The sequence below is a fragment of the Equus quagga genome, chromosome 22 (genome assembly GCF_021613505.1).
Source record: "Equus quagga isolate Etosha38 chromosome 22, UCLA_HA_Equagga_1.0, whole genome shotgun sequence".
Classification (NCBI taxonomy): domain Eukaryota; kingdom Metazoa; phylum Chordata; class Mammalia; order Perissodactyla; family Equidae; genus Equus; species Equus quagga.
Window position 1 is genome coordinate 38,383,458 of NC_060288.1, and position 15,917 is coordinate 38,399,374.

Consider the following 15,917-nt stretch of genomic DNA (forward strand, 5'->3'; position numbering starts at 1 on the left):
ATCTTCAAAATTACTCAGCCTTCCAGTAAAATGCTACAAAAGGTACAAATCTTTGTGCATGCAGAAGATTAACACACCATATGTATGTAAGTAACATGGGGAAGATTTTAATTGGAGATTGTCACTGAATGACCAGCATAAAATTCATATGTAGAAAAGTGAATGAATGAATGTATGTGAGCAGTCCTTTAACAGTCTCTCATCTCTTTCCCAACAGCAGAGATACTACTCTGGAGAGGACCCCTTTGAACATACTGGGTATGATGAAGTTTTCGCTCTCACCTACACATTGACTCAACATGTTTTAATTCACATGAGAGAAACCCTATAAATGTGATGTATGTGGAAAATACTTCAGCCATAAAGCTCACCTTCATTTCCACAAAATAACTCACACAGGAGAGAATCCACATGTCTATAATCAATGTGGAAGGACCTTTAGTCATTCTTCATCCTTAGCTAGACATAAGTGAATACATACTGGAGAAAAGCCATAGGAATGTCATCTATGTGGGAAAGCTTTTGTTCAAAGCTGTTGCATTAAACAACATGAGAGAACTCACACTGGAGAAAAACCATTGCTATGTCATCTGTGAGGGAAAGCCTTTGGTCAAAGCTCTTGCATCAGAGAACATGAGATAACTCATACTTTAGAGATGGATGTGATTTATGTGAGCAAGCCTTTGTTACAAGCTCTTGCCTTAGAAGACATGAAAGAACTCACTCTATAAATGTAATCAACATGGAAGAGTCATCAGCCACAGGTTTAATCTGAAACAAATCAGAGAACTCATTCAGGGGAGAAATTCTATGACTATATTCATTATGTAAATATCTTCATTTGTAATTTATCATTTAACAACATGAGTGAACTCCACTTGGGGGCATCCTGTATTTATAAACAAGGTGGAAGAGACTTTAGCTGATCTCAGTATGAATAATAACCTAATTTCCCTGAAATGGGAAATTAGATAGGAAGGTCTTTACCAGGAGGTGGTTACTCTAGAGGAATAACAGAAAATTAATGCTGGGGGACTTATTCAGTGTAATATGCATGGGAAAAACTTTTACTCATAGAAAAACTATGTAACTATGTAAATTGTGAGGTCTCACACTATGTATAAAACATTTTAAGTGTAACGAATGAAGGGAAGTCTTCAGTGATTTTTAATTCCTTGGTCAACATTCAGTTTCTCGTCGTATAGATATATGAATGCTAAAATCAAACGAAAAGTTGGAGTTTGCATCAGAAATCCTTGGCTGGGAAAAATACCTATCCAGAATGTTTTACCACACAATCTAGACATTAACTTATAATTTTACCTAATGGCCTATTATTACAAAAATGTAGGATAGAAATGTAGGATTGAGACATCATCTGGGAATTCTGAATGCAGAATTTTCTAACAAGCAATGATTTTTTTCTCTAAGTAGTAGTGCTTAGAAATACATACGAAGCAAAGTTGTTGCCAAAAAAATCTATTGTGTTGGTCAGTTTCAATTTTTCATGCATTCAATAATCATAATTATTATGATTGGGTTCAACCAGAAAGTAACTTTGAATATTAACTGAAAAATGTAGAACACAAGATGATGTGTCATTACTATATATACTGTTAACGTGTATATATATATATATATCTATCACAATGATGAACTAAAGGTTGATAAGTAGATAATTTGTGAGTGAAGTCTGCTGGTGCATAAATTTTTCTTTTAAAATGCCATTGAGACAAAACTTGGCATTACATGATGATAAAGGGTCAATTCAACAAGATGATATAAGATCTGTAAAATACACTCAACACAGGAGCACCTAAATAAATAAAATGAATATCAACAGAGCTGAAGAGTCTAGACAGAAACTCGATGATAGTAGGAGACTTTAATACTCCACTTTCATCAATGGACACAATATGGACAGAAAATCAATAAGGAAACATCAGCCTTAAACGACATGTTAGACCAGATGGATTTAACAGATATATACAGAACATTCCATCCAAAAGCAACAGGATGCACACTTTTCTCAAGAGCACATGGAACTCTCTTCATGATAGAGCATATGTTAGGCTACAAAACAAGTCTTAATAAATCAAAGAAAACTGAAATCAGGTCAAGCATTTTTTTCCTGACCACAATGGTATGAAACTAGAAACCAATTATAAGAAGAAAACTGGAAAATTCACAAATATGTGGAGATTAAATAAATGGAACTGAATAACTAATGGGTCAAAGGAGAATTAAAAAGAAAAGTCAAAAATACCTTGATACAAATGAAAATGGAAATACAACATACCAAAACTTATGGAATGCAGCAAAAACAGTTCTAAGAGGGATGTTCATAGCAATACATGCCTACATCAAGAAACCACAAAAATCTCAAACAATCTAATTTTACACCTCATGGAACCAGAAAAAGAAGAACAAACAAAGCCCCAAGTTAGCAGAAGACAGAAAATAACAAAGATCAGAGTGGAAATAAATGATATAGAAACTGAAAAGATCAATGAAACTAAGAGCTGGTTCTCTGAAATAATAAACTGTTTTCTCCACAAACTACTTCTCCGTGTTCACAGAGTGGCCATGAGTGTGTGCAATGGCACCACCTCCCAGTCCATCACAATCAGCTCCAGCAACTCCAAGTGTGCAGAGCTTAAACTAAAAGCTCCCCAGCACACTGGGCCATCCCATATCCTGTGCTGGATCCTCAACCTGCTGGTAAATACCACTTTTCTTACGTATCCGGCAAGAGGAACAGCAAAAATATCTCAAAGAAAAAAGACTGAGGATACTGTTCGAGAGGAGTTAATAACAAAACTAAATGATTACTATATACAGGATTGTTATCCTTCTATGACGTTTTGCTTTTAGGACTCATGGCATGGGCAAGTGACTCCATGGTTTTCATCCTGTATGGACACAAGCAGTCAGTACAATGCATTCCTAGGACCAAGCTCTCCCCTAGATCCTCCACTGAGTCCAGAGCCACCCAAAGCATCTTTGTATTGTTGAGTACCTTTTGTATCTTTTTATACTCTCTCCTACATCTTCTCAATGCATTTCCATTTTTAGTGCCTGAAAATACACATAACATAAAATTTACCACCTTAACCATTTTGAGTGTACAGTTCAGTGGTCTTAAATACATTTCTAACGTTGTGCAGCAATCACTACCATCCATCTCCATAACTTTTCATTTTCAAAACTGAAACTTTATACCCTTTGAACAATAACTCCCCATTCCCTCAGCCCCTTAGAAAATACCATTCTACTTTCTATCTATGATTTTGACTACTCCAAGAACTTCATATAAGTGGAATCATACAATATTTGCTTTTTTGTGTGACTAATTTCACTTAGTATAATGTCCCCAAGGTTCATCCATGTTGTAGCATGTGTCAGAATTTCTTTTTTAGGGTGAATAATATTCCATTGTATGTATACACCATATTTTGCTTATTCAGTCATCTGTTGATACATACTTGAGTTGCTTCCACTTTTCAGTTATTGTGAATAATACTATGAATATGGGTGTACAAATTTCTCTTCAAGGCCCTGCCTTCAATTCTTTTGGGTATATACCCAAAAGTGAATTACTGGATCATATGGTAAATATATTTTTAATTTTTTGAGGCAGCACCATACTGTTTTCCACAGTGGCTGTACCATTTTACATTCCCACCAACACTGCACAATGGTTCCAATTTTTCCCTATTCTCGCAACACTTGCTATTTTCTGGGTTTTTTTCCATAGTAAGAGCCATCTTAATGGATGTAAGGTAGTATCTCATTGTGGTTTTGATTTGTGTTTCCCTAATGATTAGTGATGTCGAGCATCTTTTCACATGCTTACTGTCCATTTGTACATCTTTGGAGAACTATCTATTTAAGTCCTTTGCCCATTTTGAATTGGGTTGTTTGGTTTTTGTTGTTGGGTTTTAGGGGTTCTCTATATATTCTGGATATTGATCCTTTATCCAACATATGATTTGCAGATATTTTTCCCATTCTGTGGCTTGCTTTTTGCTCAGTTAATAGTGTCTTTTGATGCACATTTTTTTTTAACTTTCATGAAGTTCATTTTGTCTATTTTTGTCTTGTTGCCTGTATCTTTGGTGTCATACCCAAGAAATCACTGCCAAATCCAATATTGTGAAGCTTTTGTCCTATGCCTTTTTCTAAATTTCTAGCTTTATGTCTTACATTTAAGTCTTTGATCCATTTTGAGTTAATTTTTGTATATGGTGTTAGGTAAGGTCCAACTTCATTCTTTTGCATGTGGATATCTAGTTTTCCCAGCACCATTTGCTGAAAAGACTGTTTTTTTCCCCATTCAATAGTTGTCACTTTTCTCATAAATCCATTCACCATATACATGAGGGTTTATTTCTGGGTTCTGTATTCTATTCCATTGGTCTCTATGTCTTTCTTTATGCCAGTACCACAGTGTTTTGATTATTGTAGCTTTGTAGTAAATCAGCAAGTGTCAGTCCTCCAGTTTTTTTCTTTTTCAAGACTGTTTTGGCTCTCCAGGGTCCCATAGATTCTATATGAATTTTAGGAAGGATTATCCTATTTTTGCACAAAAAAAATAGGATTTTTATATGGATTGTATTGAATCTATAGATGCTTTGGATACTACTGACATCTTAACCATATTAAGCCTTCTAATAATTCATGAAGATGTGATGCACTTCCATTTATTTGTGTCTTTAACTTCTTTCAATAATGTTTTATAGTTTTCATAGTACAAGTCCTTAATCTCCTTGGTTAAAGTAATTCCTAAGTATTTTTGTTTTGATTTTGATTCTTCCATGTTGTCATTTTATTTGGCTCTTTTTCATAATCCCAGTTGGTGGCTAGTGAACACCTCTGCAGTAATCACTACTTGTTTTCCTACAGTTACCCCCTTTGTTCTCTTTAACTGCAAACTCAGTATATCCAGACTGGGCTCTGCCTGTTATGGAGGGAATATACAATTCCCTAAAGTGGTCAGATAACTCTAAATTTTGTGCGTTTTTTTTTTGCATTTTTTGTTTTTTACAGTGTGCAGTGGTTTAAGCACCACATTGATCAGCCATGTTAAAGATAACAGGCCCAAAATGGAGTTGCTTATGCTAAGCCCCATGTTACCAAATCAAAACTTAACTAGTTACATTTTTGGCTCTCCCAGAAATGGAATCTTAAACCAGGCCATCAGAAACCGCCTGATCAGCATTAGTTAGGTAATCTGCCTGATAAACCCCTGCCATCCCCTGTAATGAAGGTAACTTTGCAATAACCAATCTGCTTTTTGCCTAGTGTTACTTCCTTCTCGCTCCCTCCTGCCTATAAAATCTCTTGTCTTGTATAGCTCTTCAGAGTTCCTTTTTATCTGCTAGGTTGGATGCTGCATGATTCATGAATTGCTGAATAAAACCAGTAAGATCTTTAAAATTTATTCAGTTGAATTTTTTTCTTTAATAGTCATATAACAGAGATCATGAACAACTGAGTCTTTGTAGGATTTATAATGTAGAAGAAATGGCAGCTAAAGAATTGTGTTTTTCAAAATATTTTAACTTTTATTAGATGTTGAAATGAAGAATATTTAAAAATTTAGACTTTAGGGGCCAGCCCGGTGGTGCAGCGGTTAAGTGCACACGTTCCAGTTCTGTGGCCTGCGGTTCTCTGGTTTGGATTCCAGGTGCGGACATGGCACCGCTTGGCAAGCCATGCTGTGGTAGGCGTCCCACATATAAAAACAGCGGAAGATGAACACGGATGTTAGCTCAGGGCCAGTCTTCCTCAGCAAAAAGGGGAGGATGTTAAGGGCAGCAGATGTTAGCTCGGGGCTAATCTTCCTCAAAAAAGAAAAATTTAGAATTTAAATTCTTTTAAGAATTCATAAAAATAGGGCCTGATAAATTGGAAAAAGTGGAAATTTACGTATCTAAATTTAGATCAATAAATTAAAATTTCCCAGGAATTAACCAGGCACAGAAGTGTGAGAAATAATTAATTACATGAGAAAACTTGAGTGATGATCGATCAAGAAAGTGAGAGAAGTAAAATAGTGACTCCACACCAAGAATCTTGGGATGGAGCTGGAAGGAGATAATGTAATAGACATTTTCCATTTTACTTTAAATGCTATGAAGAAAGTTCATCACTTGAAATATGTATTTTCGGGGAGTAGAGTTTCATATTAAATATTTTCTTGTAGAAATGAACAGAATGACCTGGGTGGGGCAAAGTGAGCACAAGAAGTAAATTAGGTTTTAATTTGAATTCACTTTGGAGCTGATAAATAGGAATGTTGTAAATTAAACAAACTGGTTTTTGGAGCCCTTAGGTAGATTATTCTGTATTGAGCAATATTTCCAATTGGCCTGCTGGGTGGGAAGAGGCATTAGTGTAGACCCTGTATTCTGAACTTTGGAAATGAATCTATGGTGAAATCATGTATCACGGAGGGGCTGAGGATAAAGCATGCAGGGATGGCAGTCATGATTCCATTTTATATGGGGGTTACTACTTCTTTGAAACATCTAATGGAGCAAATTTGACAATATGAACTGGGTAATTCCTTGATCGTAATGAAAAAATATCAACAGACCTTTTGTGATTACTGTTAAATAAAGGAGATAAAACTGATGAAGGATTCAAAAATTTGAACAATAAAAAGAACAAGCTTCACCTAATGGATATATATTGATCTTATATTTTTTTCCCAACTTTATTGAATTATAGTTGACAATTAAAAATTATATAAAAGGTACACAATTTGATGATTTGATATACATATATGAAGATATTCTGAGAGATTTACTAAAATTAAGCTAATTAGCATATCCATCACCTCACTTACTTTTTTTTCCCCTTTGGTGGTGAGAACACAAGATCTACCCTTTTAGTGAATTTCAAGTATATAACACAATATTCTTAACTATAGTCACATCATTGTGACATACATGAGATCTCCACAACTTATTTATCTTGCATAACTGAAACTTCGTACTGCTTGACCAACATCTCCCTATATCCCCGTCCCCTCAACCCTTGGTAACCACCATTCTACTGTTTCTACGAGTTTGACATTTTTAGATTCCACATATAAGTGAGAACGTGCAGTATCTGTCTTTGTGCATCTGACTTATTTCAGTTAGCATAATGTCCTCCAGGTTCATCCATGTTGTCCCAAATGGCAGGATTTCTTTTTTTTAAGGCTGAATGATGTTCCATTGTGTACGTGTAGGTGTATCTTTCACATTATCCATTCATCCATTAGTAGACATTTAGATTGTTTCCATATCTTGGCTATTTTGAATAATGCTGCAGTGACTATGGGCATGCAGATATCTCACTGAGATACTGATTTCATTTTCTGTGGATATGTACCCAGAAGTGGGATTGCTGACTCATAAGGTAGTGCTATTTTTAGTCTTCTGAGGAACCTCCATACTGTCATCCATAATGGGTATACCAATTTACATCCCACCTCCAGTGTACAAGGGTTCTTTTTTTCCCCAAATCCCCTCCAACATGCATCTTTCATTCTGCTGATTATAATCAAATGGTGTGAAATGACGTCTCATTGTGTTTTTGATTTGCGTTTCCCTGATAATTAGTGAAGTTGAGCATTTTTTCATAGACCTGTTGGCCATCTGTCTTCTTTGGAAAAATGTTTATTTATGTCCTTTGTCTACTTTTTAAATTGGGTTGTTTTTTATTTTTATTTTTTTTGAGGAAGATCAGCCCCGAGCTAACATCTGCTGTCAATCCTCCTCTTTGTGCTGAGGAAGACTGGCCCTGAGCTAACATCGATGCCTATCTTCCTCTACTTTATATGTGGGATGCCTACCACAGCATGGCTTGCCAAGTGGTGCCATGTCCACACCTGGGATCCGAACTGGTGAACCCTGGGCCGCCGAAGCAGAACATGCAAACTTTACTGCTGTGCCATGGGGCGAGCCTGAGTTGTTTTTTTTGCTACTGAGTTGCACAAGTCTTCAAATATTTTGGATATTAACCCCTTATCAGATATATGCTTTGCAAATATTTTCTTCCATTCCTTAGGTTGCCTTTTCATTCTACTGATTGTTTCCTTTGCTGTGCAGCTTTTTTAATACAATCCCATTTGTCTCTTTGCTTTTCTTGCCTGTGCTTTTGGTGTCATATCCAAAAAATCATTGCCTAGACCAATGTCAAGGAGTTTTTCCCCTATGTTTTCTTCTAGTAGTTTTATGGTTTCAGGTGTTAAATGTAACCCATTTTGAGTTGATTTTGTATATGGTGTGAGATCCAATTTCATTCTTTGCAAGGGGATATTCAGTTTTCCAACATCATTTATTGAAGAGACCATCCTTTCTCCATTGTATATTCTTTGAACCCTTATAAAGATCAGTTGATCTTAGATGCATGAACTTACCCTATATTAAATCACATATTTTCAGTATCTATGGAATAGTTTGATAATTTGATCTCAAGTTTTGTTTTTTTTTTTTAAAGATTGGCACCTGATCTAACAACTTGCCCATCTTTTTTTTTTTTTTTCTTTTTCTCCCCAAATCCCCTCAGTAGATAGTTGTATGTTTTTAGTTGTGGGTTCTTCTAGTTGTGGCATGTGGGATGCCGCTTCAACATGGCCTGATGAGTGGTGCCATGTCCACACCCAGGATCTGAACTGGCGAAACCCTGGGCCACCGAAGCGGAGTGTGTGAACTTAACCACTCAGCCACAGGGCTGGCCCCATCAACGACAGTTTTAACGATATAAAATATTTCACCAAACAGATTAACTTTGCTATCCATTAAGTAACAATATTTGTGAAAGAGTATACTAAGGGACTTAAAAATACTTAAAAACTTTAAAAATTGAGTAAAACTAATCTTATACATATTTTAAATTAAAAAATAGAAATTTTATTTCTAATGAATAATTAGAATTTATTACACTCAAAACAATGAAAATTCTTCCTATCAAAGTTGTACACTTGTTTAAGAGTATGTAGGAGAAATGAGATAGCTATAATTCTCATACTAGAATGAGAATGCCTGGCAGTATGTATGATACATGTCAAATTCTGTAATTTATGAGAAGGAAACATAGGATAAATGCAAGTAACATTGTATAATGAATGTAATAATATTTAGGATAAGTATTACATTGGTTATAATAAAAACTGAATTAAAATGATAAAACAGAGCTACTGCAATGTTGAGAAAAATGTTAAAAGACACACTTAATAGTAAAAATAAACAGTAGATAAAATTATGGATAGCATATTTTTAAAATCTCTACAGACTAATACAAACAACCTTATTCTAATACATTTAAAAACTGAAAGGAAAAGTGATTTCCATAAAACAACATAGAATACCAAGGCAGAATTAGGAAGAGTGAAAAACTCAGAAAAACATAAGTAAACATTAAATACTTGGAAACATTAATTGTTTTGATTGCCTTAAGGACTGTTTCTCCATACTTTTAAAGTTTGGGGATCCCTCTTTCTTTTAAATCTATTTAAAAAGCAGGAAAGGAAAGCCGTGGAAAGATTTTGTGTGACTATTCTGTACAAATCTTTCTCAACTTACGATGGGGTTCCATCTGAATAAACCCATCCTAAGTTTAAAATATTTTAAGTCAAAAATGCATTGGGGCCAGCCCCGTGGCCCAGTGGTTAAGTTCATGCACTCCACTTTGGCAGCCCAGGGTTTCGCTGGTTCAGATCCCAGGTGTGGACGTGGCACCACTCACCAGGCCATGCTGAGGTGGCATCCCACATAGGACAACCAGAGGCACTCACAGGTAGAATATACAACTATACACTGGGGGGCTTTGGGGAGAAGAAAAAAAAAAGATTGGCAAAAGTTGTTAGCTCAGGTGCCAATCTAGGAAAAAAATGCATTTAATACACCTAACCTACAAACATTATAGCTTAGCCTAGCCTACCTTAAATGTACTCAGAACACTTACATTAGCCTATAGTAAGGCAAAATCATTTAACATAAAGCCTATTTTATGATAAAGTGTTGAACAGCTCAAGTAATTTTTTGAATACTGTACTGAAAGTGAAAGGCAAAATGGCTGTATGGGACGGAATGGTTCTAAGTGTATCGGTTGTTTACCCTTGTGATCATGGGACTGACTGGCTGTAAATGCACCAAAATAAAAACACACAGAAATAATCAATTAGTAAAGAGAAAAACTGAACTTAGAAATGATGCAAAGTTCTTTGGTGCTTTGGATTCACATAGGAGAGGCAAGAAAAGGAGCCCCGGCTCTACCATTCACGTGGTGTGCTTCTCCCTCATAAAAATTTACCTGGTACTGGCAGATGATCAAGTGGGCCTATCAATGTGACCTTTCCAACAATTAAAAGATAATCTTCAAAAAATGGTGAAATCAAGACATTCTTACATATATGAACACGTCAAAATATCCCACTTAGTAGATCTTATAGCTAGCTCAAAAAATAAAGAGTAGAGGGGCTGGCCTGGTGGCGAAGTGGGTAAGTGCACACGTTCTGCTTAGGCGACCTGGGGTTCACTAGTTTGGATCCGGGGTGGGGACATGGCACTGCTCATCAAGCCATGCTGTGGCAGGCATCCCACATAAAAAGTAGAGGAAGATAGGCACGGATGTTAGCTCAGGGCCAGTCTTCCTCAGCAAAAAATAAAAATAAAGAGTAGACATAGGAATATTGATCAGAAATACTGAAATGAACATGTAAGTGGAAGGAACACGGGTTACATTAGTGAGAGGAAAGAGAACCGAACCTCTGCCGGACCAGACAGCACGTGTGCTCTGGGTGACCTGAACCTCACCGAGGCTGTAAGAGGCGGCAGACAACGAACGGGAGGCTGGAGGTAGACCACCCGGAGCGCGGCCTCTAGACAGGGCCTCCAGGACAGCGCACTTTTCCCCTACAACGTTAAAATCAAGTAGAAAGTCAGGATTCATTCAAACGAGCGCCCGGTGATTAGAGCTGACCCGGCCCAGCGGACACCAGCGACACCCACGGCCTCGGGCGGCTCCCTGACAGGGAGGGGCCCTGAGCTCGGTTCACGGCTGTCCCGGCGAGGAGGTGGTCCTAGAGAGCACGCGACATTCCTGACACACTGGGCGTCGTGTTCCGACACCCTCGAACCGATCCATGAACCCTGCTTGGTATCTCACAAACCGCCTGACAGCGGCCTTGATTCACCATTTCATCCACCGCTCCACTCAGAGGGCGGTCCCGCCAGCCACTTCAGGAAGCCGAAGGCGACCGAAAGAGAATGAAGGTCGCTATGTGTCACGAGGAAACGTAAACACGGCAGCACTCACTTAAACACGAGGCAAACTATGGTTCTGGTGAAAATAAAATCCGGGAACTTCCATAACGCGAGCGTTGGGGGACAGATACTCGAGCTCTCTGCTCCTTCCGACCCCTCCAAGGTGCGGGGAGCCCACACCAAAGCGGGCAGCGAGGCCCCGCCGGCGCCGTCCTCCGCACCGCCCCCTCCGCCCCGGGCGCCTCAGGGAACGTCCGGGACCCGCCGGCCGGCCCAACGCTCGGGGAAAATGAAGACCTATGAATACTACCTGGCCGGCAGAGAGTCAAGGCGGGAACGTCCGGAAACGAAGGTTCTTTCTCGCTGCTCAGGAAGACCTCCAGGAGACCCGCGGGCCCCTCACCCCGAGCTGGCTCCTCACGCGGACGCGGCAGCAGCGCCCCGGCTCGGCCCTCAGGGAACGCAGCTTTCTCCCCACCCGGCACGCGGGGGCGTCGGCGGGCGGACGCGCACGCGCCCCGCCGGACCGGACAGGGCCGGCGCGCGCCGCCTGCTGGGCGCCCGGGGCAACGCAGGAGGCTCGGAGCGCAAAATTTTGAGTTAAAATCCAAATGGACCACCATCCCATGCCTTGATCAGCATGGCTGGAGACAGCAAGAAGCAAAATTCAAGGACAATATGCAAAAGTCAACTGCTTTCCTACATAACAGTAATGAACAATTGGAATTTGAAAGTAAAACAATAGTATTTATAATACACAAAAACCAAAAACAAATTGTCAAGGGGGGGGGCTCTGGGGAGAAAAAGGAAAAATAAAATCTTTAAAAAAAATTCACCTTTAAATTGCAATGGGAACGAAAATAATGAAAAAAGTGACAATATTTATTCAGATAATAATGACAAATTATGGAATGCCATTCTTATTTATCTCAAAGGTATTTGAATTTGTAAGTCATCTCAAGAAGTCTGAAATAGAACAAATTAAGTGTAAAGAAGAAAGGAATATACACACAAGACTTTTTGTGCAGTTCCTCAGCCCTTCATCGCAGCCCAGGTTCTGGACACGCAGCACGGAACCAGCCCCGGCGAGCGGGGAGCGGCAACCGAAACCGCGCTCTTTGCGGCCCCTGTGAACCTGCACCTCCGCACAGGCGGGATTCGGCGGTTCACGTTCGGGGTTTCGTCGTAAACACCCCTTCTAGCTGCTGGAGCCTCAGAAGTCCCCGCTCCAACCCGGGCCCACCCCGACCGCCGGGGTCCAGGCGGCCACACCCAGGTGCCCCGGACGGACTCTCAGAAATGTTCACAAAAAAAGTTTTGACATAAACCGTTTTCAAGTTGTTGAGAAGGAAACACCTCAGCATTCACTATAAGAGGCCTCAAAACGCATGGTTTTACCTTAAGTATCTGAAATACTTAACGTGAAGTAGAACAGAAGCAGCCAGGCCGCGCTGGACACGCACGTGGACACAAAGCGCAGACCCCGTTCCGTCAAGAGGAAAAAGACTCGGCGACTCCCGGGCCGGGGCCGCCCTCCTCCGCGGGCCTCGCCTCGCCCCGCAGCAGCCTGCCGACCGGAAGCGGATGTCCTGTAGCGCGAGTCCTACCCTTGAGTCAGCCTGGGCCTCGGGGTTCAGGCGCGCACGTCGCGTCCCCTTTCCCGCTCGGTCCTGCACGCCCGGCCCGGGGACCCTGCGGACGTCACGGGCCCCGCCCGCGGGGAGACCGCCGCGCCCGGGTCCGCGTCCGTTTCCGGTTACAGTCGCCCGGAGGCCGTGCCCGCCGGCCTTTCTCCTCCGGGCTCTCGGCTGCGGCCCCGCCCCGCGTCAGGGCCCCGCTCGGGACGGGGCTTCTGGGCCCCGTCGCCCCGCTCGGCCTCAGGGCAGCCCCTGCACGCCGCGCCCTCCCCGGCCCTGGAGTCTGCAGACCCAGCCCTCCCCCGAGGCCCCTCCCCCGAGGCCCCTCCCCATCCCGTCCTCCTGCGGCGGGCCCTGCGGCCCCCGCGGCTCCCCTTCGGTCACCGCCTCCGGGAGGCCCCAGGCTGGTGGGGGTCCGCCCCTGCCCTGCGACCCTGTGTTCGCTGCCCCGATCCCAGCCGCCGGCGGCGCCCGCAGGGTGTGTTCACGTTGCTAATATGAACTCTTCCTCCACAAGGGCATCTTTAGTCCATCTCTGTGAGTGTGGAGGTGGGAGGGAGATGAGTAGGAAAGAAGGAGACAAAGGGAGACAGTGAGTCAAGGAGAGGGAGAAACTGAGAGGGTGACAGAAGATGGAGGAGCAGGTTGGTCTGCTGAACTTGGAAAGACACAAGAAGAGTGAGAGAGAGTGACCCGGGCAGGAAGTTTCACCGAAACTAAAGTGGGTTCCCTCCTGGCGAGTTACGTCAGACTCTCCACCAGAAGTAGTTGTCTCAAAGAAAGGTATATTTGCAGCAAATCGAAGATTATGAGGAATCATTTCCAGAGCCATGGTGTCCCGGAACAGGAAGCAGGGGCCTTTTATTTCTGATAGGGAATAAATATTCAAAAGGGAGAGGTGGGCATTGGCTTGCACAGGCTGTGTTGGAAAACATGCTTCCACAGACCCTGCAGGTTGCGGTAATAAGGACTTAGCTCCTCCTGGAGAGATCTTAGTGTTAAAAATAAGGCAGAGGTCATAGGCGTAGCTCTTGTGGTGAGGCCAGGTCCAGTTCAGGGTGGTTGGTGATTGTATCTCCTTAACAAAAGGGGAAAAAAAGCAATTTGGAAAAACAGTTAAATGCTTCCAAACCCACCCTTGGGTTCTTGGGGGCAATAAGTTGGTGACAGAAGCAGTGGGTTAAATGAAAATAGACAAAAAGGGTATCAGCAGAGAGATGGAGTAGGACAATAGGAAGAGGGGGTTTTGATTAACAATAGGAAGAGAGTGAAAGAAGCATAGATCCCAATTCATTAATGTGTTTCTCTTTTAAAATTTATTGTGTCAGATTCAGATTATGAAATATCAGTAGTTTTCCACTCTTTATTGTATGCTGAAAGTATTCTTTGGATCTTACTAAATAATTTTACATTATTTCAGTGTTCACTTGGTAAGGATATTGACAATTTTAAAATATTTTAACAGTCAAAATCTTGTTTAATCAGTTTGTCTAATAATGAAGAAGTTAAAAGATCCCTTTTGTGATCTTTCAAATTAGTGGGCTGTGAACGGAAGTTTCCGATTAAGTATATGCTCCCTTTATCCTTTTTCTGCAAATGTTCAAGGATGGGCTGAATTGTGCTTGTCTTTTGTTCCAACAAAGTCTATCTGTTCAGGATGAATATGTTCCACAGAGCTATTTACATAGCTGACTTTCCTTCATGATTTCCAGTGCCAGTAATTAGTTCTTAATTTCATATTTTCTGATAGTTTGTCATGTTTTAGAAGAGAAATTAAATACTTCAGATCATTATGATGAAATCCATGAAGGATAAGTTGCTCTTGCTCATGAGTGTGAAATATGGTCTGTAATCTTTAGACATAGGGGTGAGAAGGGAATCCTGCCCCTATCCCATTCACACTACATGATTCCTGTGAGGCTAGTGGTGGTTGCACTCTACTGGCTTCTACTGACCTCCTTGCCTGTCCCAATGCACATGAACAGAGTTCCAAGGCAGTTGAGTATGGGAAGACCAGGACTTTTTAAACTAAGCATAGAACATAAGTATCTCTCCCATGAAGAGAGGGCACTTGGCTATGTAAAATGAGCTTAGAGAAGGAAAAGAAGAATGCTATAGGGCATTAAGAAACTAGGAATGGGTAGGAGACTGGGAAGCTCAGAAATAGGAGAAATGAAAATCTCTGCCCACTTTCACCTGGAAAGCCTATGCTCAGCAGGTACTGGAATAGCCATCAGCATCTCTAACTTCAAGGGAAGGTCAGTCCCTCTCTGCTGTCAAATAACATGTGGGTTTCACTAGGATAGGAGGATTTTCAGAAGAAAAAGACAGAGAAACCAAACTGTGGGTCTCCATGTCAGAGTTTATTGACCCTGAATTCCCAATGTTTCAGTGGACAGCAGAGGACTGCCATATTCACATGGTGAATTCCTCTCTATGTGCATGGTTGTGGCATAGGAAGGGGGTATGTTGATTCCAAGTCCTGAAAGGCATATTCTCAACAGTCAGGAGTGACTTCTTAAGACTGATCTTGCCTCAGAAAGAACTCAGACGAGAAGGAAGATGAGTCAAGTCAGGAGTGACTCTTAGGAAAAAAACCTTATTCTCTGTTGATTGTTATGTCCTCTTTCCTGAAATGCTTTTTTTGGGGACCTGCTTATCTCTCTCATGTATCCTGCCTAACACATTTGCTCACAGTCACTCATGGCCTTCCCTGAGCTCTCTTCCATCTCTAGATAGATTCCATCTCACCATGAATCATGGACATGAAACTTGTGAAGTGGCTCCATTTGGGGGATAATCATAGGAAGGACTTCATCTTCAGATGTGGATTGGAGTTGGGGAGTGAGCACTATGGTTCCAATGAGTCAGGTAGGAGAGATTTCATAGGGACCACATCTGGATGCGCTGTCAGTTCTCTATGGATAAGGATTAAAGAAACTGCACAGATAAGTTGTTTCTTAATGTGCAGGATTAGCTGGAAAATCCAGGAAAAGAAGATTGATAATGGAAAACTTGA